Below are 25,599 nucleotides of genomic sequence, written 5' to 3'. Positions count from 1 at the left end.
TCATCCTCCTGGAAGATTTCATTGTCAGTATGGGCAATCCATCAGCACCTGACCACTCAGTTCAATGATCTGCCCATTTACAATATTCCTTCCCTCCACTCAATTCTCATGGTCATACTTCATCACTATAAATGAACAGCCTCCAAATTCCCAGTTTAAAGCATCCCTTGTCACCCCTATTCTACTCACAGACTTTGCTTGAGCACCATTTTTCTTCCCTATTGGATCATTCCCTTTAGCTTACAACATGCTCTCATGTCTCTCATCTTAAAATAATCCTCCTTTGACCCTTCAATCTCTATCCAACTCCTACTCTAGTTTCCTATTCAACTCATGATGATTCCTTAATTCACATTTCCAAATCTGGTCCAGACCCTTAGAATAGGGGACCTGAGCTTCAGAGTGGGGTATTTCTAGTTACTTGACATCTTCACTTGGATACTTTTATTTTTTTAACTTAATAGGTGTCATGCTGAAACCTTTATTCTTTCCTTGACTTCTGCTTGCCTTCTAAGTACCTGCCTTTATTTCAGTGTTCCCCATCTCAGTAACTGGTGACACTATTCAGGCAGTTGCTCAGGCCAAGAACTTATGAGTCTTCCTTAATTCCTCTATTCCTTTTACATGCCATATCAAGTCACTTAGAAGAGGATGAGAGACGGGCCCTTAAAATATATCTCACACTGACCTCCTCTGCTGCTGTCAATCTGATATGAATCAAACTTATAGTCTCATTTGGATCACAGCAAATGCTCCCATGTTCATCATCATCCACACCTCCCACTCTCTTATTACCCACCCAAATTAGTATGCTAACACCCAACTACCAGTTCTTCTCATTTCAGAATTTTCAGTACTTCACTATTTTCTCTTAATGGACATAATATTTTTATCTTTTTTTTAAATACCATGGTCTTAGGGGGGGCCTGGGTGGCTCAGTTGGTTAAGCATCTGTCTTCTGCTCGGGTCCTGATCCCAGGAACCTGGAAATTGAGCCCCATGTCAGGATCCCTGCTCAGGGGGAGCCTGCTTCCCCCTCTTCCTCTCCCTTTCTGCCTGCTTGTGCTTACTCTCTTTCTCTCTCCCTCTCTTTCTCTCTCTCTCTCTCTCAAATAAATAAATAAATAAATTAAATAAATAAATATTTAAAAAAATTAAATGCCATACTTTCTCGGATCACCTCCTATTTCACTCAAGGCTTTTTTCTCAAGATCTTTTGCTAGCTTTTCTAATTTTTTTTAGAGTGGAGGGAGGGGCAGAGAGAGGGAGAGAGAGAATTTTAAGCAGGCTCCATCCCAGCATGGAGCCTGACACGGGGCTCGATCTCGTGACCCGATCTCGTGACCCTCAGATCATGACCTGAGTTGAGATTAAGAGTCCAATGCTTAACTGACTGAGCCACCCAGGCACCCCTGACTTATCAAAATTTTGACTGTTCCACACCTCAAATTTCAGCCCATTCTTATTTTCTCTATCTACATGCTCTCCTTATATGAGTATGGCTTTAATTGCTCCTCTATAATCTTATAGTTTAGTGTAAACCTCTATTAAAGTATTTTTGTATTGTTTTATAAGTTTGTGTTTATAATCCCCCATTGTGGGATTTTCATCAGGACAGAGATCTTAGCTCTCCTATCATAATTGTAGAAAAAGGTACTCAATACATGTTTGCTGAATAAATTGCTGTTTAAATGAATACCAACAAGGGATTGAGAAATATCAATGCAAAATTGGTTATGAAGTCATTAATAAAACTTAGATACTCAACAATTAAATAATTTATGGGAAGGTACAACTTGCCAGGAATAGGTATATGGTATCGGGGAACAATGTAATCTGAATTAGAGAAGTGATCAGATTATATACATATACATATATATTTGCACACATACATACAAATATATATCAATATATATTCAACTATATAAATATATTTATTACCTCCATTTTGAAGCAAAATTTTCTGGGTAATCACTTGATGCTCACTTCTATTATTTCAACCAAAATTATCTGAGTAAATACCTTCTTTTACCTTATGTGTCTTCCAAAAGCTACCAACAGATAAAAGATCTTAACTCATCACCAAGGAAACAAAATGTAATTTATTTTATAATCAACAAATAGTTCATTGGCTGTATGACATTGGGCATGTGGTTTCAAGTTGTCTTGGAATGTCATTTCCTCTTGCATAATATGAGAGAATTGGATGAGATGAGATGATTCCATAAGATGGTTTTTCTATTTCAAGCCTCCACATAGCCTATTAGTTGACCAATGGAGCTCACATTTTAAAAATATTTTAAAGCTATATCCATCAAAATTATACAAGGGATTTAAAAAAAAAAGCAACACTGTTCCTATTACTTGAAAGACCACTCAAAAACTCAAGTGACAAAGCCAGGCCAGGAATGCCCTTCTGCTCTTCCTCCCTGTCCAAGTACCAAAGTCTCACAAAGATGAATAAAGATTTCCAAGTGATTCAGTAAAGTAGAGGCAGATCCTAGAGAATAGAGTGTTCTGTCAACACTCTGCTAGGAGGAACAAGCAGTCTGTGTTGACTTGCTCTGTGGGTGGCTTCCTCCCACCATGAAATATGTGAAGGGTGCTCTCTCGTGCCATTTAGGAGCAAACTGGATTTAAACACAAGAAAGTTGTGCCCAAGTTGGAATCCAGAGTCAGTTCTCTTAGACTTGGCATTTTCATCTCTTGCTGGTGAAATAAGCTAGAGTGTTAAGATTATAGTCAAGAACCATATATACAGCTTCCTAGAAACTTGAAACGCCTTTGAGGCTGGTAAACTTGAATCAACTGGTTCACCTACTGCTAGCCCTGTTCCAATCCTTTTCCAATTTTAAAGAGATTTTTCTTTCTCAATGATTCTGTCTTTTCTCATTATTTCTACTCTTGTCCTCTCCGCAGGTGCCTTGCCTCACCCTGGGGAAGGAGAATGAAAGGATGTAGAGGTATCTCTCATTCCAATAGCACCACAATCCAGGTTTCTCCGTGTACATCCCATTCTGGAGGCATAGAACTATTTGCTGTCTTCAAGTGCTCTCCTCTCAGATGCTACTGGGTGCAGATCCCACTGCTGGTGCTGCTTTTCTCTTTCCTGGGTACCATTTCATCAAGTTCAAATAAAACTCATTCTGTAAAACTTTCCTTATCACTCTCCACTCTCATCCTAGTCCATTTCTGGCAATCACAGCAACCTGCGCAACTCCTTATTATAGCACTTTTCACACTCAAGTAGTTTGTTTACACTTCTACCTTTTTTTTTTAAGACTTTATTTATTTATTCATGAGAGACACACACAGAGAGAGAGAGAGGCAGAGACACAGGCAGAGGGAGAAGCAGGCTCCACGCAGGGAGCCCGATGTGGGACTCAATCCCGGGACCCCAGGATTACGCCTTGAGCTGAAGGCAGGCGCTTAACCCCTGAGCCACCCAGGCATCCCGTACACTTCTGCCTTTCCCACTTAACTCAAGGACCATGACTTGTTTTGTTTTGTTTTGTTGTTTTTTATCCATGGCACTTAGTGTAGGCCATGGATAGTGACAGGTGATCAGCGATGATTGTTTAATGAATGAATGATTGCTCTGCTGCTGGACTCTGTCTCTGCTCTCAGGAGAGGAGAATTGTGACTTACTTATCTTTGGAATCTCTGTCCCATCAAAGACAGTACTGTGCACTAGTCATTCTTCATAAAAGTGTATTGTATGTAAGAACTACTAAGTAAATAAATGCAATAACAATATCTGCTAATTAAATTCAATTCAATATTTTACTGTCTACTCTGTAAAGAAACTTTGAAGAGCTTATAGTTGATCACAAAAAATAGTACTTATTAACCATATATTGCGAAGTAGAACATAATATGCATTTTAAGAGAAGTATAAAACAACTGTTATCAAATAGTAAAGGAGAAAAATGTTCATTTAGGGAAATAAAGAAGGTTTCTTGGAAGGGGAAGTATTGGCTCTGGCTCTTGAAGATGGGTAATGGATAGGCAAACATTCCAGACAGGGGGATTAAAATGCATGTGAGCAATTATAGCATAAATTTCACCAAAGGGCTATTCAGCAGTGGATTTGCAACCATTAAACAGATGTTCTTCAATGTTAGCTTACTGAAATCACAAGTCATCTTAGCTGATGGTGTGATGATTAATTTTATGTGTCTACTTGACTCCAGTACAGGGTGTCCAGATATCTGGCTAATCATGATTTCTGGGTGTGTCTATGAGGGTGTTTCCAGAACAGATTAGCATTTAAATCAGTAGACTGAGTAAAGCAGATTGCTCTCCCCAGTGTGGACAGGAATTATTCAATCTATTGAGGTCTGAAGAGAAGAAAAAGGTGGAAAGAAAATTCTCCTTTTCTCTGTCTGACTGTTGAGCTGGGAAATCAGAATCCTCATGCTATAGTACTGGGATTTACACCAGTGATGTTCCTGGCTCTCAAGCTTCAGATTCAGACTAGATCTATGCCACCAGCTTTCCCAAGTCCAGAGCTTACAAATGGCAGATCATGGAATGTCTCAGGTTCCACAATTACATGAGCAATATATAGGTAGATAGATCAATGGATAGCTAGATATAGATTTCTCTCTCTCTCTCTCTCTCTGAGTATATATAATTATGTTTATGTTATATACATATAAATATGTGCTATCTCAATTATCTCATTTCTCTGGAGAACCCTGACCAATGCAGATTGCTGTTTCTCTTAAGAATACTCTTAGTTGGGCTCTATCACAATTTCCTTCTATACACCTTGCCTGATATCTATAAAAAAAATGACCTGTCAAGCAATTTGCTTTAAGATTTTCAGGTGTACACATCTCAAGTTTAAAACATGTTGTTAGGGCTGCCTAGGTGGCTCAGTTGGTTAAGTGTCTGCCTTTGGCTCAGGTCATGATGGGTCCTGGGATCAAGCCCCACATCAGGCTCCCTGCTTAGTGGGGAGTCTGCTTCTCCCTCTCCCTCTGCCTCTTCCCCTCTGCTCATGCTCATGCTCAGTCTCTCTCTCAAATAAATAAGTAAAATCTTTTAAAAAATATTGTTATGCAATAAAAATTGCGTATTTCAGTCCTTTTTTTCAGTCCTTATAATTGTTAACTTCTTAACTACAATGAGAAAGTGTTCCATCCAAGAACACAGAAATAGATGGTAGTGAGGAGAAGAGATCAAGACCTAAGTCAGCCCCTGGGTCTACATCATCTTTCCTATCTGAATTATTCACAAAGGCAAATTCTAGCATATTCTTTATTCCTCTAACATCTAAGGTATCATCATCCTTGCTTTCCCTTTATACCTGTTGATTATATTGAAAAGACAAAGCCTGTCCCAGATAAAAATCTACATATGCAGAAGTAGGTTATCAATGCATTGTTGGAAGAATTCCTTCATTAAGTCAGGTAGACTTTGTATTATTTCTTAGAACAGTATGTGAATTTATAGTTATTTCTAAATTTAAAATTTAGTGGAAAAATGCAAAGCAAAACAAAAAGAAAGCCCTATACAATTCATCAAACTAAATGCCAATAGTGTTAAGGATTTTTTTTTTAAGATTTTATTTATTTATTCATGACAGACTGAGAGAGAGAGGAAGAGAGGCAGAGACACAGGGAGAGAAGCAGGCTCCATGCAGGAAGTCTGACGTAGGACTCGATCCCAGGTCTCCTGGATCACACCCTGGGCTGAAGGCGGCGCCAAACCGCTGGGCCACCGTGGCTGCCCTAGTGTTAAGGATTTAATATGAAAAGATGAAATAAAAATAGTCTTAGAATAAAATATTCTAAAAGAGTAGAACTTTTTTCTAATCTTGAGGTGGTAAAAGTTTGTGGAAAAATGACCCCAAAGTGAATAAAGGGAAATCACAATGGATTTAACAAGTTAAGAATTTAAAATTTCCTATGGCAAAAATGATAAAAATGTCAAAATGTCAAAAAATCTGAAAAAATATTGACAGTATATATGACATGAAAAACTTTTTTTAAATTTTTTTAATAATAAATTTATTTTTTATTGGTGTTCAATTTGCCAACATACAGAGTAACACCCAGTGCTCATCCAGTCAAGTGCCCCCCTCAGTGCCCGTCACCCATTCACCCCCACCCCTCGCCCGCCTCCCCTTCCACCACACCTAGTTCGTTTCTCAGAGTTAGGAGTCTTCCATGTTCTGTCTCCCTTATGAAAAACTTTTATATCCTTGATGTATGACATGCAATTATAAATCAATAAAAAAAGATACATAGAAATAAAAGCAATGTAATGAAGCAATACAAAAATAGGGAAATCAGGGTACCTGAATGGCTCAGTTGGTTAAGTTTCTGACTCTTGATCTCAGCTCAGGCCTCAGTCTCAGGATTGTGAGTTTAAGTCCTACTTTGGGTTCTAAGCTTTTTTTTTTTTTTTTTAAAGGGTACTCTATGAATGGCTAAAAAATGTAAAAGTAATATTCAAGGAAATGAAAACTAAAAAGACAATAGGTTACCATATTAGATTCTCAGAAATTCATTAGTGTGAAAACACCTACAAGGTGGGAAATTGACACTCGTCATTGTGGAAATATTAATTACTTGAACCTCCTGGAGAGCTCAGGTATTATGTACCAATGTCTAAAGGATGCAGACCTGTGGGGAGATGGGAAAGCTATTCTTTAGAGTAGAATGCCAACAAATAATGATGGCAAGAATGGAAGAGTTAGAAAATCATCCTCTGAACCACAATGAAGTAATAAGTACCAGTGAAAATGACACACAAGTCCCAATAGTTACAAAAGAAAGTTAAAATAACTTCATCTTATCTCAGAAACATTGCTTGAAATGGTATTCACAAACTAGGGGAAATAAACTAACAATTTTGAGCCTAGAGCATTTCCATTCCCTGTGTTTTTTTATCTTTCCATGTTAATGGCAGCCACCAGGCAGTCACAGGAGTGCTGAAATCATCTGGGCCAGAATCCATGACAATTAGATTGCTCACCTTATTGCTAATAGTCTTTCTTCTGGGGCATCACTGGGTCATATAGCCGCAAGTAAAGGAGTTTCAGAACATACCACAGCTGCCCTTCCATTCCAACAGACAGAAAATGAGAATAGTGGACTAATACCTTTCCCCCACAGGCTGGAAACAAACAAACAAACGGAAAGAATGACTATACCAGAAGAAAAGAATTTTGGCAGAGAAGTGGCTCTTGTAGCTTGCTTGTAGTTGATCTCAGAAAGTGTCTGTTTTTATTTGGATGCCTTCCTGTCTCCTTGAGAATCACAGCTGCTAACACTAAAAAGTCCTTGTGACCACAGAACTGTGACCAGGTTTCTATCTGCTCCTATTTAGAAGTGAGGCATGGGAAAGCCAGGACAGTGTGCTTGCCAAAATCTGCAGTCAAATTGGGAATAAAGATACGTAGTGATTCTCTCCACCCTCCCCTCCAAGAAAGCAGTTAGAAAGTAGTTAGAAATGACAGGATTATTAGTAACAAGACCTGGACTCAGGGGAAGTGTGTTGGGGGGGGGGGGGGATGAATACAATGGTTGCAGTTGTGTTTTTATTTCTATGAACCCTCTGGCTGTTTCTTTAATGCCCTTGACTGTTGGCAGTAACATCAGGTCTGAATGCTGGGCTAGAATGTACTTTGCTGAGGAAGTAAAGCAAACTTGTCTTCATTTGGTTACCATAGTTATGGTACTGTGTGTTACCAACCCAACAATTTGCATTGCAAACCGACACTGGAGATGCGGACTGTGGAACCTGATATTCCAGGTGGAGAGATTCAATTCCCAGGAAGTTCTACTGGAAAGTTCAGAGGATACAAAACATAAACATACACACATATTTCCAAACCCATAAAGAAAAGGACCAAACTGTCAAGGCTAATAGTCCTGCCTTCATGGGATTTCAGTATCTAAGAAGAATTTTAATTGAAAGATCAAGCAATTCCACTTGAGAAAGGTAAATAAGCACAATGTCAACTTCATCCTAAAAAAATTAAATTTCATGGTCACATTTACTATGCGTCCTTACAAAGGACAGAATGCTAAAGCACTACATAAAAGTTATTCTATTCTTGAGTTGTGCATGCAAGCAATTATTTTCATCTTGATAAGCTGGATTATCAGAGTTACAATGATAGAAAACAATATGTGAGGGCAGCCTGAGTGGCTCCGCGGTTTAGTGCTTGCCCTGGGCCCTGGGCATGATCCTGGAGACCTGGGATGGAGTCCCACATCGGGCTCCCTGCATGGAGCCTGCTTTTCCCTCTGCCTGTGTCTCCGCCTCTCTCTCTCTTTGTGTGTGTCTCTCATGAATAAATAAATAAAATCTTAAAAAAAAAAAAAAGAAAATGAAAAGAACATGTGCATTTCAAATGATATTTAATTAAAAAAAAAAATCAACCAGAAACCCCAGGGGGGCCTGGGTGGCTCTTAGCAACCAGCTCTTAGTTTCAGCTCAGGTAGTGATCTTGGGTTGTCAGATTGAGCCCTGTCTTGGGCTCTGTGCTCAGTGCAGGCTGCTTCAGATTCTTTCTTCTTCTACTCTCTTTCTTTCTCTCAAATAAATAGATAAAATCTTTAAACAACAAAACCCAGGAACCCCAATATATAAAACAGAAGGACTAAGGTTGTCTTCAAGGTGAATGAAGAGAAAAGCCTTATATCTCTCCCACTCCCAACCCCATGACAGCTTGTGAGTTCCTCTGCAGAGCTCCTAGTATCTGCAAGCAAGATTTGAATAGCCCTATAAACTGGCCTTGAAACTATCCTGGGAGGTGTTCCTTGTCTATCAGGATTTTTTTCACCTCTTTACCACTAGTATCTGAGACCTTTACCCTCAGGAGCCCAGGAGTGTCTCAAAGGCCTGAAGTAACACCACATCCTTTTCCTCCTGTGGCATCCATTGACCATTTATTCTTGAGAAGACTAGAACATCTGCACCACTCACTAGGATATGATGGTCTTGGACAAAAGCTAATTGACAAGACAACTTTAATTGAAATATCATGTTCAGAACTACACTTAGAAGATGAAGTCTTCAATTTCAACAATTTTCATTTCAGAAGATTTTTTTCAAAAGTGATTTTTTTTAAATAAAAATGAGCATGTAATTGCATCCACAAAGAAACCCTCAATTACCTGTATTTAGATTATCCATTAATTACATATGTATTTATTCATATAGCTCATTTATTGAGAGGTTGAGTATACATGCACTGAAATCTGTATTAGAAATTAGGAGAACAGGACCCTGTCTAGCTTCTACTAGAATGATCTTGGGAAAATCAATTCCTCTTCAGAGGCATAGTTAAATCAGAAAAAGTAATGTGTACATGACTGAATTTTAAAATAAAGCTTTCTGCATGAAAAGTAAAGAAGATATATATCAAAATCTGTGAAACTTTGAAACTGGCAATTGATAGCTAGTGCATTGTTATTCTAAGAACAGTCTCCCAAATAGAACACTTCCTTCCAGGTCTATCCTTCAGCTTACAGAAGGATACCCCTCGGCCACAAATAGATAAAGTAAGGTGAATTTGTTCACTGTCTAAGAGAGGAGGATAAAGTAGGTCAAAACGACAAGAGAGTTGCTAAGCTTTTTCCGGAGAAAAAGAAAGAATTTTACAGGATCTTATAGGTAGAGCTCTTGGCCCAGCTTTGAGGGTTTGGAAAAAGCATCTTGGAAAATATCAAGTCTAAGCTTGGTCCTAAAGGAGAATAGAAGTTAGTCAATGAGGTGAGGGAGAAGGGAAGATAAACTAAAAGGAAGGGAGAAGGGAAATATACTAAAAGGTGAAAGTTCTCCAGTTAGAAGGGAGGTGAGGATAGAGCAAAAGTGAGATTGGAAAAGTGATGCCACACATTTTCCGTATTTTCAATAAGTAGGTCATTCTCAGAGCTTTGGTTTCTTTGGATTTACACAGTAATCTTATAAAGGAATGTCAAGGATAAGGAAAATGAGACTCAGAAAAGCTAAGTGATTTGACAGTTTCACAAAATGAATTTTTGTTTATTAGGCACTAAAACTAAGGTGTCAGGAACCCCCTATGTAACACTTCTACCATTAATGGGTCATCCTGGAAAAACAGGCTAAAAGAAGCACAGTGTTAATATCTCTCCTATCAGGTGAGTGCACCTATAACCTCATGAAGTCTCCTGGTAGACTTCTTAAAGTGCCAGGAAGTAAAGGTAAGCCCCTATGTTCTATATAAGGTGGGAGGAAGGTGGAGGGAACAGCATGTGCAAAGTCCTTTGGACAAAAAAGAGAATTGTCCACTTGAAGAGTTGCAAGAATCTAGGTATGGCTCCTATAAAACCTACGAAGAGTCGTTTCAAGTGATATAGCTGGAAAGGGAAGGAATAACCAGATCATGGAAGATGTCATATGCTATTAAGAGGTTACATTTTATTCTGAGAGTAGTGGGAAGTGACATGATCAGATTTATATTATAAAAAATGTCCTCTTGCTTCAATATGGAGAATGGAATGAACAGAAGGAACAAAACTGAAAACGAGAGGCTGGAAACCAAGTGAAATATAATGGTGACTGCAACCATAGCCCTAAGATTAAAAATAAAAATGTGAGCAATGTAGGACTATATGGGAGAAAAAAATCAGTAGGTTTTATTGATTGCTTACTATGTGGGGGTGGGGTGTGAAAGATTTTTCTCAGGTTCCCAACTTGGGTACATGGTCAATATCATTTTCTTCTTGAGCAGGATTATAGAAGGAGTAAGTTTATGGAGGGAATTGGTGTGTTTTGTTTTGCAAATATAAGGTTCCCGTGGAAACACTGAGGGGAAGTATCAGTATGTAGTTTGGATAGGGAGTCTAGAGTTCAATAGTGAAGTCTGGGCTAACATACATGTGCAGTCACAGAATAGCTCCTAGTTGAAGCCAAGGTGGCAGATGAATTCATTCCAGAAAGGGGTCTAGAGTAAGAGGAGAATCTAGACCAAGAAGATGAGGAAAAGTGTTGAGATTGCCAAAAGCAGAATCAGGCTTGTGAGCTGTAAAGAACTGAAACCTTTGACCTACATGAGAAGCCAAATTATAATCATCAGGTTGCTTGGAGTGGAGAAGAGTCAGATGAACTGTTGAAATGTCTACTGTAGTAAACTACCATAGGGAGAGACAACAGACAGTTGAGATTTTTAGCAAAAGGGTTCTTGGAACACAATGTGGTGCTCGATCCCTGGACCCTGAGATCATGATCTGAGCTGAAACAGAGTTGGACGCTTAACTGACTGAGCTACCAAGGCACTCCAAAGTGGAATTCATTCTTATCCCTATCTTATAGATGAGGAAACTGAGGCTCACAGATATTAAAACAGCTGTCTTCAGTCACACAAGTTGTATGAGTAGAGGCAGAGGACAGGCAAATCTAGGTCAACTGACCCCCAAGTCCATATGCTTAATAATTACACATATTTCCAGAGCTCAAAAAAGAATATGCAAACAGCTCTTATATACTTCACAAATGATTATTCAGGGAAGGAGAGCATATTTTTTCAGAGAGGTCAGTTTTCCAAGTAGATTTAGCCCTGGGCTCATCGAGCTGAGTCAGAGAAATGGTTGTCATGTTTGCTGAGGCAATTTCTATGCAGTTCCAAGAACCTGGCTGAACAGTGACAAGAGCTAAAGGTAGGTTTTCCTTCCTTCTGCATTTATGCAAATACACTCTAGTTCAATAGCTTTGGACCTTCACAATGAGCTAGAAACTTACTAGAAAACATGATCTCCATGTACAGTACAATTAAATGATGATTGGGATTGATTTATAAGTTAGGAAGCTACAAAAATTAATGAGAGGCAATTCTTTCCTAAGTAATCTTTAGCAGATAATATAATAAATCTAGATGCTAAATGCATATCATGAGATTAAGAGACCCCAAATAACTCTATGTTCCACTAGATGGACATTAAGATGGTATTTCATTTTAGGAAGACATTTAACAACGCTTATTATATTTTCACCCTTAGAGCTAAATTTGACACATCATGACTGCTCAACAAATATCTGATATTCATTCTCATCATAATAAATCCTGCTAGGTCAATTCAATCTTTCTACAGTAAAGATCCAAATTAAAAGCTGCCTCCACTGTGAAGGAGCTGTCCCTCCCCCTCAGCCACCCCTGCCTCCCATTTTACTTATGCTGGTCCCAGAGCACTTACCATATTGTGCTTGCTATAAGACCACTGAGTCTCAACTGGAACTGATTTTCCTAATGGGATCTTTGGCCACGTCTGGAGACATTTTTGTTGTCACAGTGTAGTGGAGGATGCAACTAGAATCTAATGAATAGAGGCCAAGGATACTGTTCAACAGGCACGGAGCAGCTAGCTTCCCCCAACAACGAAGAATTTTTCAGTTCCAAATATCAAGAGTGTTGAGATAGAAAAACCTTGTATTACGCAAAACAGAAGTATAAATTTCTTAGGACGTAGGGCCCCTTAGTTCCAGTGCTGGTTCCAGCATGTACTATGTGTGAGACACTATGCAGGTCTCAATCTCTGAGACTCGGTATTCTCACCAGTAAAATGCAAACATTTATTTCACAGATGCTCCTTTATGGAATTATTGTAAGGATCACTGCAATAATGTATGAAAAATGTTCTTTAAACTTACTACAATCATCTTAGATGCATTATGATTTGTATGTTTGGTGACAATAATAATAATAATCACGCAGGCAGTTTGGATACATAGATTTAGAGCTCAGTAATGAAAGAAACTGGATTTCAGATCTAAATAGAATCTTATTAATTTTAATTTCATCTCAACAAGTATTTATGAGCAATATCCCTGGGCTAGCTTTCTTCTAGGTACTATAGATATAAAAATAAGATATTCTCCCTGAATCAAGGAGCTCTCTTTTCAGGATAGAAATAGAGTCATAAACAAAAAGTTATAATACTATGTGAAATAATCTAAGATAACAGGGAATAGGTGAATAAAGTTTTTTAGAGGCAGAGCAATTCAAGATATATTTTAAAAGTTTATGGACTGCGCTATTACTGGCAACAACAACAAAAAACCCTTTCTTTACTATCTCACTTTACTGATCCCCATGGGGGAAAACATACATTCTTATGACTTAGATTATCCACTCTACAGAAATGAAAGTTGGCAAGAAAATTGAAATTGCTTTTTAACAATGAATATGTTAAATCTGACCATATAGGAAAGTAATACAATGGAAGTGGCTCTCTAATCTTTACTCCTGAAAGGGAACCACTAGCCATGTCTCAAATTAGCTGCAGACACTCTGAGTTGCTTACCACTGTAATCGAGGTATAAAATGCTTTCAGAAAGCAAATGAATGGTATTGGGGGATGTTTTCTAGGACCCTACAGGCAGTTGGATCATATTGCCATTTACTTTCTCATAGGAAATAAATAACTGGTCAATAAATGTCTGATAAACTGAACCAATGTGACACAGTAATATAAGAAGTGGGCACTGATTTTACTCCTTCCTCTAAGTCACTGCATGTTTGACTGGAAGGGAGAGTACCAAATATTCAGAGACATTTCATAGAAAACAGTAAGTGGAGTCACACATTGTCTCGAGTACTAAAAAATATCAGGATCATTGAATAGCTGTTATATTAGTTATCTAGACTCCCTACACTGTTCCTTGTCATATTCCTTTCCATAAATGTATTCAGTGTTTTCTGCTTTAGTGGTTCCAAGCCTTTTTAGTCAAAAGGGTTCTTCAGTAGTTCAAGAAGAACCATCACCCTTACAACTACCATTTCTGTCAACAAACCACACAAAGTCAGTAAAAAGACCAGGTTTCTGACACAATCCTAATGAGGGATGGTGTATGTGTTACTATTTCACAACATAAACACATTGAATATGACACAGTTTGAGAGCATTGAAGATCCCTCATGGATACATTCCAGGAGAATCTCTTCTATTTTTGAGGACTTTGCCTCCAGGAAACCCATCAAGTTATCTCAGTGAAGAGGTAAGAAAGATTCCTTCATGGTTCTGGGAGAAGGAGAGGAAAAGTAATCATTATGAAATACTTTGAGATCCTTCTCCACAGCAAAGGCCTACTTTCCAGGGGGAAAAAGACTTTGCAAGACCCTTAGCCCAATCGTGGAAGAGCATTTCTCCTATACTAGACTATTTTAGCCTTGTCTTACCTAAGGAAAAAAAAAAAAAAACATAGTTCACAGGGGTCAGGGCTTCTTCAAGGATATAGACTAGGAATGCTGTTGCCAGGTAGGGTAACTGCGAGCAGGGGGGAAAAGGTTCTTCCACTAGAGAAACACTTGTGAAAGTCACAGCCCTAACACTTAGGCCATGTAAGACTAAGATCCAATCAGAAGATTATAAAATGCTTCCTCTCCCTATGATTTAATCAACACCCCAGCAGGGTTCTCATATAATAATAGTGGATTACAGCTGAAAGAGTTGCAAGTCTCTGTCTCTCTTTCTCTCTGAGGAGTTATTTAGGGAAGACCAAAGTCAACAAGATAGAAGATAAAAACAAGGATACTAGAGGAATTTAAAACCTCTGGTACGTAGAGCTATCACAAACATTAAACATAGTCCAATTCCTAATCAGATTAACATAAATTCTCACATTAAAGGCTAGTAGCCTCCTATTTATCTCCTATTACCTGATACAACATGCATGACTTTTAACAAAAATTTACAAAACATATCAAAGGCAAAAAATCCAAAAAGCACAGTCTGAAAAGACAACACAATCATTAGAACCAAACTCAGATATGACACAGATGTTGGCACGATCAGGTAAAGATTGTAAAATAATTATGATTAATATGTTAAGGGTATAATGGAAAAAGCAGACAGCATGCAAATGAAGTTGGCGCAGAGAGATGGAAACTTTAAGAAAAAAATTGAAAAGAAAGTCTAGAAATAAAAAAAAATATTTCAACAGAAATGAAGAATGCATTTGATGAAATCATTAGTAGACTCACACAGCAGTGGAAAGAATCAGTGAGCTTAAAGTTGGCCAGGAGTAACTTTCCAAACTGAAAAGGCAAAGAGGAAAAAGAATGAACTCTAAAACAGAACATTCAAGAACTATGGGACAATTCTAAGGTGTGCCATATACAGTTTCAGTATCAGAAAGAGAAGAGAACAGAGCAGAAAAAAATATTTAAATAATAGCCGAGAACTTCCCAAAATTAACAACAGACTCCAAACCACAGATTTAGGAAATTCAGAGGGCACCAGACAGGATTAATATGAGGAAACCACACCAAGGTACAGCATTTTGAAACCATAGAAAACTAAAAGTGAAAAAAAATTTTGAAAGGAACCAGAGAAGGGGAAATGTACCTACAAAGGAACAGGGTAAGAATTATAGCAGACTTCTCACCAGAGGGCATATAAGCAAAATGAGAGCAAAGTAAATATTTCAAATATTGAACGAAGAAAATCCCATCAAATTAGAACTCTATCCAGTGAAATTATCCTTCAAATGTGAAGGAAAAATTAAAGAAATTCTCAGAAAAAAATGGCAAAACTCATCACCTGTAGAATTGTCTTGCAGCAAATATTAAGAGAATTTCTTCAGGTAGAAGGAAAACAATATAGGCCAAAAATCTGGATCTTTAAAAGAGATCATGGGAGAATAAAAAAATGTTTAGTTTTTGCTATTCTTAGTTGATCTAAATTATAACTGTTTGAAGTAATAATAGTAACAATGTATTGGGTGGTTATAGTATACAGATAGCTGGAATGAATACCAGTAATATCACAAATGGGATGGGGGAAGAAATTGGGAATATTCCATTGTAAGGCATCTGTATTATACATGAAGTGGTATAGTTATTTAAAAGCAAATTTTTAGGGGCTCCTGGGTGTCATAGTCGGTTAAACATTGGACTCTTGGTTTGGCTCAGGCCATCTCAGGGTTGTGAGATCAAGTCCCACATGGCCTCCATGCTCAACATGGAGTCTGCTTAAGTTTCTTTCTCTCTCCCTCTGTCCTCTCCTGTGCATGCTCTCTCTCTCTCTCTAAAATAAATAAATTAATGAATCTTAAGAAAATTAAAAGTGCATGTAGATTAATTTAAAATAGGTATTGTAAACTCTAGTGAAATCACTAAACATGGGATCCCTGGGTGGCGCAGCGGTTTGGCGCCTGCCTTTGGCCCAGGGTGCGATCCTGGAGACCCAGGATCGAATCCCACATTGGGCTCCCGGTGCATGGAGTCTGCTTCTCCCTCTGCCTATGTCTCTGCCTCTCTCTCTCAGTCTGTGACTATCCTAAGTAAATAAAAATTAAAAAAAAATTAAAAAAAAAGAAATCACTAAACATGTTTTAGAACAAATATAATACAAGCTACGAGAGGAAATATATAATCATATAAAATGCTCAATAAAACCAAAGAAAGCAGAAAAAGGGGGGGCGGAAATGAAGAACAAGTACAACCAATAGAAAACAATTACTAACACAGTAGATACTAATCCAATTATATCAATAATTCCTTTAAATGTGTATGGTCTAAATACACCAGTTAAAAAAAAATACTGTCAGAAAATGGATAAAAAAAAAAAACCTAGCCCTAATTTTATGCTGTCTATAAGAAATGCACCTTAAATATAAGGACTCAGATAAATTAAAAGTAAAAGGGATGGAGAAAGGGACACCACACTAATCAAAAGAAAGCTGAATTAGCCATATTTATTTCAAAGTTGACTGCAGAGTCAAGGAGAGTATCAGGGATAAAGATGGGCATTATATAATGATAAAGGTAGAAATTCTCCAAGAAGACATGACAATCTTGTGTGTACACCTAACACAAGAGCATCAAAATACATGATGTGAAAACTGACAATAGCTTAAAAGAGAAATAGACAAATTTACTGGTACAGTTGCAGGCTTCAGTACTCCTCTTTTAGTAACCAATACACAGAGTAGGCAAAAATCAGTAAAAGTTTGACAGCTTGAACAACACCAGTTAACCAACTTGATCCAAATAACATTTATAGAAACCTGCATCCAACTACTGAGGAATATACATTCTTCTCAAGCTCACATAGGATATTCAGCAAAATTGACCACATACTGGGCTATAAAATGCATTTACAAGACTAGATAAATTGAAAGACGTAACACATTTACAAGACTAGAAATCACACAAAACATGTTCTCATGTGCAATGGAATCAACCTAGAAATTAATAACAGAAAAAACCTGGGAAATTTCAAAATAGAGATTAGACAACACAATTCTAAGCCACGTAACATAGAGTCAAAGAAGAAATCTCAAGATAAATCTTAAAATATTTTGAACTAAATGAAAATGAAAACGCAAAATTACGAAAGCCATGCTTAGAAGGGAACTGATAGCATCTATTTTAGAAAAAAAAATAAAGATCTAAAATCAATAAACCAAACTTCTACCTTAGGAAAAGAGGAAAGAAGAGCAACATAAGCCTCAGTAAGCAGGAGAAAAAAAAAAAAAAAAGAAAGAATGAAAAGGAGAGTGAGAATCAATGAAGTTGAAAACAGAAAAACACTAGAGAAAAATTAATGAAACCAAAACCTGTTCTTTGAAATGATTGATGAAAGGGAAAATCTCTAGCCAGGCTAACAGAATAAAAGGGAAAAGACACAAATGTAAGGCGGGAGCCGGATTTCTCACAGTTGGGAGTGGAAATTTACAAACAAGCAAGGGGAAGAGGCTGCAGTGACCCACGTGGTAATGGATTGGACTTGGAGACATCAGTGTTAGCTCATGATTAGCTTACTGTAGGTACAGCTGGTAACATGCAGACATGCTTATAGGTATGTCTGTACACATGGGTCGGCATACACGTATCTATTTCCTCCCTCTGTCAGCTGAGAGGGCCTAGAAGCAAAACACCCTGCCGTTAATAAGCATGGCTAGTACCCAGATCTTGGTTTCTGATACCCTTCTCCAATAAAAGGAGCCAATACTCCTTGAGAGATGGCTGATTTTAGGGCTAGAGCAGGAAATATAAAACATGAACTTAAGCTCCTGACAGTGCCAGAAGGTAAGGAAGTGCTACACACACACACACACACACACACACACACACACACACACACACTGATGTAGTATGTCAGAGCTCCAAAAGCCAGCTGAAAAAGCTCCTAAATGGCCAAAGCTGGTACAATTTGAGCACATACTAAATAAAACATAGATCATAACCAAAAGTTTAATATCAGTAGCCATGAGTTCTCACTGATACAAATAAATGATTGAATAAATAAATAATTGTGGGAAAATAGACAAACCTCCCATGCAGAAGTAGTCCAAAGAATTCAGGTCGATAAGCCACCTTCTAACTTCCCACTCCTTGGATGTGGGCTATGCACAGTGACTTTCTTTCAGGGAGTGAAGTATAAGGTGTGTGTGTGTGGGGGGGGTAACTTTACAGTAGAGATACCAGACAAACAGAATCTGAGCAGGATGATCAAAGTTAGAATCAGAAATTATGTCATGTTGAAGTTACGTACCCCTGATTCGGCATGAGAAGGATGCTGCTTTATTTCTGGGAGCTTCCTCACCCATACTCATAACCCCACTCCAATCATGAGACAAACCACCAGGCAAATTCCAACTAGGGGACAGTCTACAAAATATCTGGTCAATATTCTTTTAAAAAAATGTCAAAGTCATCAAAAACAAGGAAAGTCTAAAAAACTATGTCAGTCAAGAGGCACCTAAGAAGACATGCCAACAAAATGTAATGTGGTGTTCCACATGGGATCTTGGAACAGAAAAAAAGAACACTAGGTAAAAACTAAAGAAATTTAAAATATGGGCTTTAGTTAATAATAATGTATCAATATTTTTTCATTAATTATAACAAATATACCACACTAATATAAGATGTTAATAACAAGGAAAAGTAGATACGGGAAACTCTGTACTACCTTTGCAATTTTTCTATAAATCTAAAACTATTAATAAATAAAAAGTTTCATTTATGTGGAAATTGACCTAGATGGCATTTAGTATATCCATTTCAATGCTGAGATACAGTGACTTTAAAGTAGGATATTTTTGATAGTGTGCTAATAGATACATGTATATATATATATATATATTATCCATTAAAATTATACATATATTGAGAGAGATTCAAAACAATATATATATATATATATATATATATATATATATTATAGAGATATAAGATAAAGCATTATAGTTTCTGGACTCTATAATCTCTGATTATGGACAATTTTAATTTTCTTCATTTTATTTGACAGTATTTTTTAAAAGAATTTATTTATTTATTTCAGAGAGAGAGAGAGCAGAAGCAGAGGAAGGGGCAGTAGGGGAAGTGGACTCACCACTGAGCAGGGAGCCCAACATGGGACTCTATCCTAGGACCCTAGGATCATGACCTGAGCTGAAGGCAGATGCTTAACCGGCTGAGCTACCCATGTGCCCCTATTTGACAGTATTTTAAAAGCAATTTACCAAGGACACAATTATTTTTGTAAACTAAACGAAAGTTAATTGAAGTTTAAGTTTTTAAAATCAGTGGCTCTCCATGATGAGTGATGCCCGGCTGTGTGTCCCTGCTCCAAGCTCTGTTAGCACCCTGTCCTGACCTCTGTCATTGCCTTTATAAGAAGCCATCTTATGCATTTATGTTTTTTGTCTGTCTTTCTTCTGAGATTACAAAATTCTCAAGGAAAAAAATGTTTGCACTCCTAGCACCTGTGGAGAGTCTGGTAGACTGTGTCCTTAGGGACACAGGCAGAGGGCAGTTCGGTGTAAAATCTGGGACGAGTAACTGCTCTAGTTTCCTCACATGAAAAATGAAAAAATGTGGGCTGCTGCCATCTCTGGGGTTCCTTCCAGATCTAGGATTCAAGATTCTTTTCCCATCTCAATGAATTGGGCATAAATTCACAAAATAGGAACTCTGGGGAGATTATGTGACTTGCCCAAATTCTTCTTTTGCATCTTCTGGAAGATGATGGAAGATTGAGATTCAGGAAATGTCTGCTCTTTGGGAATTGGTTCAGAAAGTCTTTTTCTGTAAGTTTTAAATAATTTATTATTTGCAGTTAAATTTGTCTTTGAAAATTTACAAATGCCTGAACAAACCGTAATGGCTAAAATATGAAAGGATTAAATACGAGGATAATTATTTTGCAAGATCTTAGTGAAAATCTTTTTTTTTTTAATTTTCTACACAAAGCAGAAAATATCCTGTGTGATGAAGTGAGCATGTTGCTGTATATGTGTCCCTCGAATTGTGCTGCTTTTTCCTTGGACCCGAGATTAGAGAAGAATGATGGAAAAACACGATTCACTGTCTACACATCTGAAAGTCAAACTCTGAGGCCTTTCCAGAATCAGTGATCCTGCTCTGTCTTAATCAGCAATATTCTCCAGCTCTCCCACTCCTGTCCTCCTGTCCCTCAGTAACTCTGACGGCTTGAGACATTAAGTTCAGCAAAAAAGCCTATTACACTGGTTTCCTATTGATCTGTAACAAATTACTACAAACTTAGCTTTAAGACAACACACATTGATTACCTTATAGTTCTGGAGGTCAGAGGTCCAAAATCAGTGTCACTGGGCTCAAATCAAGGTGTTAGCAACGTTGCATTCCATTCTGGGGGCTTTGGGGGGGAGGATCCATTTGCTTGCCTTTCCCAGCTTCTAGAGGCTGCCTGCATTGCTTGGCTCAGGGCTGCTTCCACCAGCTTCAAGGCCAGCAGGGTAGTGTCTTCAGATCTCTGTGACACGGACCCTCTGCCTGTCTTATCACATCTCCTTTTCTGATTCTGACTCTCCTGCTTCTCTCTAATAAGGACCCTGTGATCACCCTACATCCACCCAGATAATTCCAGATAATCGTCCCATCTCAAGACTCTTATTCAAATCTATGAAGTCCTTTTTGATACGTAAGGTAATATGTTGAGATTTGCTATGGGGGCCATTATTCTGTCTAGTGTGTGTCCATCTTTCTTTTCCTAGCCGGTGGAGTGGACACCTCTTGTATGGAGCCCTATTTTCATGCAACCTCTGAGTCAGGCACCTTTGGTACCAGTCACATCTTGTCCCAGAGAAGTCATTGCTTTGTCATTTCTATAAAGATTGCCCTTTTAGATAGCATAAAAGGATACATGAGGCTCTAATTATGGCTATGTGAGCATATGATACTTTTGTATCAGGCAATTTTTTTTTTTTTTCTTAAGAGTATAGCTTTGGTGAGACAGACTTAGATTTCAATCTGAGCTCCACCCTCTACTATCTCTGTCACTTAGAGTGGGTGGCTTGCTTTTTTCTGAGCTTTGCCATCTCTGACTCAACCACAACTCTTGCCATCCTTATACTATACCCCACCATCCCTGAGATTTTCTCTACTGAGATTTGAAAGATAGCTAGGGTGTCTTAAATTATATAGTGAGAGGCAAAATTGAACCTCATAGACTTAATAGGAAAAAATGAGCAGAAAACAAACAAGATCATATACTTTGGGTGGGGTTTTTGCACAAAGAGTTTAACTTACTAAATCTCTTCTGGAAAATATTTTTAATTCTTATTTTCTAGAACCTATCTATCTATTCTATTCTATTTTTTCTTAATGCACGTCTCTGGCATCTTATAACATGAAATAGCAAACAATTAGCCCCATCTGCAAAAGAGCACACCTCGATTTGTGCCCTGATTTCCTCATTCTCTCTTTCATCTTTCTTCCTTCAGTCATTTTTTTCTTTGCATAAGGAATGTATCATTTAGGCTCATTACCAACATTTTGAACAACACAATGTATATAACATGAAGTGAGAAAATGTTCCCATTTTCTCAATCTTGTGAAGTAATCATTATTGAAAGTGTTGCCAATTTTGTCCTCCAGGATTTTTCATCTGTAACCACCTGTTGGAAGTGATGCCATGACCAAGCACTTAGACCTGAGTTACTTTTTAGTGGCCACATAGTTGACCATTGTATGGACACATCATCATTTGTTTCTCTCTATTTCTTACTTTGCTGCAGAAAGCAGATTGTCTCGTTGTGTTTATCACTCCATGTATTTTTCAGTGAAGTACCAAAAAGGAATGAAAAAGCAGCCCTACAGCTATTTCCTTTAAAAAAAAAAATCCTTTCCCCCCAAACTCCCTTATTTCTTGATCTCTTATCTTGGAGGACTTGGGGGAGTGGCCCAGGAAGGTTATTATTTAACAACACGTTATCAAACATGAATAAACAATTACTAGAGCACTTCCCTCTCTCCTGAGTACCCCAGTAATGGTGAAACCAGAACCAGCAGAAGTGAGAGGGAGCCCTGTGCTGACTTTAGAAAAAATATCTGCTGAAAATAGTTACTTTTATTATATAGCAAGACAGACAGACAGACACACACACACACACACACATACAAAATAAATGCAATTGTATTTCCATATGTTGATATATAAATATATATGTATAAATCTATTGTTCTATCAGAACATTCAATTTCATTAGTTTTAGCATGTTTCCTTAATTAACAACTTATATCAGATAAGATGAGGTAGCAAAACATTCTGAGTGGGGCACGTTGAACATTGTTCTTTTTTTTTTTTTTTTGAACATTGTTCTGAATGACATCCTCCCACAAAAATATCACCATCTGGAAACCGGAAATGGAGCATCATGCTTCCAAGGGGTTCTTATCTCCCAGACTTCACTCTCTTCTCTCTCTTTCTCTCTCCCCTCCCCTGGAATCGGCTAGCCCTCATGACCACACTGTTTACTTGTTAATTCGGAGCCCCAGCTCTAGATTATTATTATCAGTGACCTTCCCCCACCCACAGAGAGACTCAGACTTAATTCTCCTCTGTCTCCCCCTCAGGGAACTCCCAGCCACTGTATCACAGGCAGCATTTCTCCTTGTTCTACTCGTTTCTAACAACTGCAGCGCTCTCACCAGTGTCACCTGCACTCAACTCAAGCCTGTTAGCTTGCTCACAGTCAAAATAAACATATAAATACTTATAAATAAAAAGTACTTACAAATAGGAAAAGGGAAAGAGCAAGCAGACTTTCTGTGTCACTTCTTTTAGTCATCAGGATGCTGAGGCACAAAGAAAAGTTCTTGACAAACAGTCTTACCTTTGCCCGTTGGAGTAGAGCTCAGGGGACAAGGAAAGCCCATCCCCTAAAGAAGCCGATCGTCACAGCCCCCTCCACTGGCCCCCATCCATCCTCAACAAAAGCACCACTCCTGAACTGTCAGTTGTATACCTGGACAGTTCCTGAAGGAAGCAGTATAGCATTTGACTAATCTTGCATAACATTTTCATAATCCACGCCCATTGTCCCAAGGAAAAACCTGTTTTCCTGATCTATTTTGTATCAGGAAATATTCAAAACAGGGGACTGAGATAGTGGGGCTCCTTCAGACAGATGAGCCAAATTAGAGGAGACTTTCTATATGCCCGGGCACTGCAAGGTTCTGGGAGGTCTACCTTGTGCCAGGCCCAGGACTAGGGAAAGGAGACATGAAAAACAAAGCACTCTCCTCTCCCCAAGGATCTTGCAGCCTTTTGGGGGTCACAATCTGTAACTCTCATGGAGGGACATTGAGGACACAGAGGAGGAGGGGACAGATTCTCAACCGGGAATTTGGGAACGCTTCACCAATGAGTAGTGTTTGCATTGAGTTTTGAAGCATGAGTAGGAGTTTTCTGGAAAAATGAGGGTTGAGCTAGGCCTGGGGCAGTGGGAAGCATGTTGAAGGCAGTACGAAATTATTTGTTTTTAAGATTTTATTTATTTATTCATGAGAGACAGAGAGAGAGAGAGAGAGAGAGAGAGAGAGGCAGAGACACAGGCAGAGGGAGAAGCAGGCTCCATGCAGGGAGCCCGATGCTGGGACTCGATCCCAGGACTCCAGGATCACGCTCTGGGCCAAAGGCAGGTACTAAACCGCTGAGCCACCCAGGGATCCCCAAGGTGCAAAATTATTGAATAGGACGATACATTTGGGGAACTGCAAAGTCACCTATAGGGCTGAAACAGAGTATGTGGAAGCAAAAGGAGATACGAGACCAAAGAACTAGTCAGCGTCACCTGATGGGCTGATTTACAACGTCGGAAATAACAATTGTGAATTTGGGTATCATAATGATTCTACACTTTACTAGCGGAACTTAGCATACTATTTGTCATTGCGAAAGAGAAGCTTTGAAGGGAGGAGTTTGATGTATATTTAGATACTCCATGTGCTCAGAAAATGGGTGGTCTGGTTGCTCAAACGACCTACCTTAAAGTAGGTCACTGAATACCAGCTTCCACATAATTAGAATAATTAAAATACATTAAATATTAAAACCATCATTAGCACGTGACTACTCTTTGGCACTTCCAAAGGATCTACAAGTCTTTGGAAAGGGTCAGGATAGCAATCAGAATGACTACCACTCTGTAGAGTCCAAAGTGACGGCTAACAAGTTCTGCTCAGGAGGAGGTGAGTTTAGGGTTCTCCTATTTTAAAAATCACTTGCATTTGGAATATTTTTACACTTTATGCGCTGTGAAGCGGCCTGACAGATTGAATTAGGGCCAACATAATAAACGAAGCACTGCACTAATAATGTTAATACAAACAAATAATCAGAATAAACCACATTTCCCCACGTGATCCAGTAAACATATGGTCTTGCGGTTGAAACTTGGCAAGTTAATTGTCATAAGAACCCTGAAAGGAAGGTGGAATGAATTGGTAATTCTATCCCTAGGTCAGATCTCCGTCCTTGATATTTCCCTGTTCCCACAGACTGGCAAACCCTTGAAACAGCAAGTACGTTCTATTGTTAGCATTTCTTCCCCCTGTGAAATCACATTAATGATTGTAATTTGCTCCATTAGTATTGGCTTTACAGCTTCATTAAATGCATCTATTATTTTACCTTGTTTCTAAAGACTTGTTGGATATCCAGGGCAGGAAAGACTTTTTTTTTCCCTTCTGTATTTAACATGTAAGAAGCTAAGACTCAGAAAGGTGGCTTGCTTTGTCCAACGTCACATGACCTGAACTCCTGAACTACAACATATGCTTCTACCTCTAAGTCTGAACTCCTTTCTTACAATATCATACTGCCTCAAGGACATGACTTAGCCTCCAGTTTAAACATTGTCTATGTTCCTAACACTGTCCTAATTAAAACCTTACACCAGACCTGCATTATAGGTGCTACTGTTATTCCCATTTTGCAGATGGGTAACCTGAGATGTGGAAACATTAAGGAATAAATACAACCTCTCAGAGGAAGAATTGGGATTAAAACCCTAGTAGTTGGCTCCAGAGTCTATACTTTTAACTATAGCCAATACGCCGCCCAAGGCAACTAATTAATTTCCCTTCCCTGATGACATTACTATACTTTTCAATTTTAGTACAATATCACTTGTCTACGTGACTTTCTTCCCCAACTGAACTTGAAGATTCTGAACAGCAGAGCCAGTGACTTCATAATTTTTGTTCACGAACTCCAAGCCAGACATGTAGGGATTTAGATTTTTCCCTTCTTCCTCATTCCCATCACAACCAAGCCTTATTAATTCTTCTTCCTTAACTCCTCTCAAATTTATCTTTCCCTCTCTCTCCTCCACTACTATCTG

The 25,599-nt window shown here is 38.3% G+C and overlaps 1 protein-coding gene across 5 annotated transcripts in view; it reads right to left on the bottom strand.

The window, feature by feature from the left end:
• The window catches only part of ITPRID1 (ITPR interacting domain containing 1), a 102,926-nt gene extending 81,984 nt beyond the window's left edge, over positions 1-20,942 (bottom strand). For all 5 annotated transcript variants that reach the window (XM_055314845.1, XM_055314846.1, XM_055314848.1 and 2 more), the window contains exon 1: positions 20,524-20,942. The gene's annotated coding sequence lies outside the window, so the exon portion shown is untranslated. The remainder of the gene's footprint in view (positions 1-20,523) is intronic.
• Positions 20,943-25,599: the final 4,657 nt, after the last annotated feature.

Source organism: Nyctereutes procyonoides, unplaced genomic scaffold (assembly GCF_905146905.1).
Source record: "Nyctereutes procyonoides isolate TBG_1078 unplaced genomic scaffold, NYPRO_anot_genome, whole genome shotgun sequence".
NCBI lineage: Eukaryota > Metazoa > Chordata > Mammalia > Carnivora > Canidae > Nyctereutes > Nyctereutes procyonoides.
Note: the sequence above shows the minus strand (reverse complement) of the source record. Positions and strands in the feature narration are given on the sequence as shown.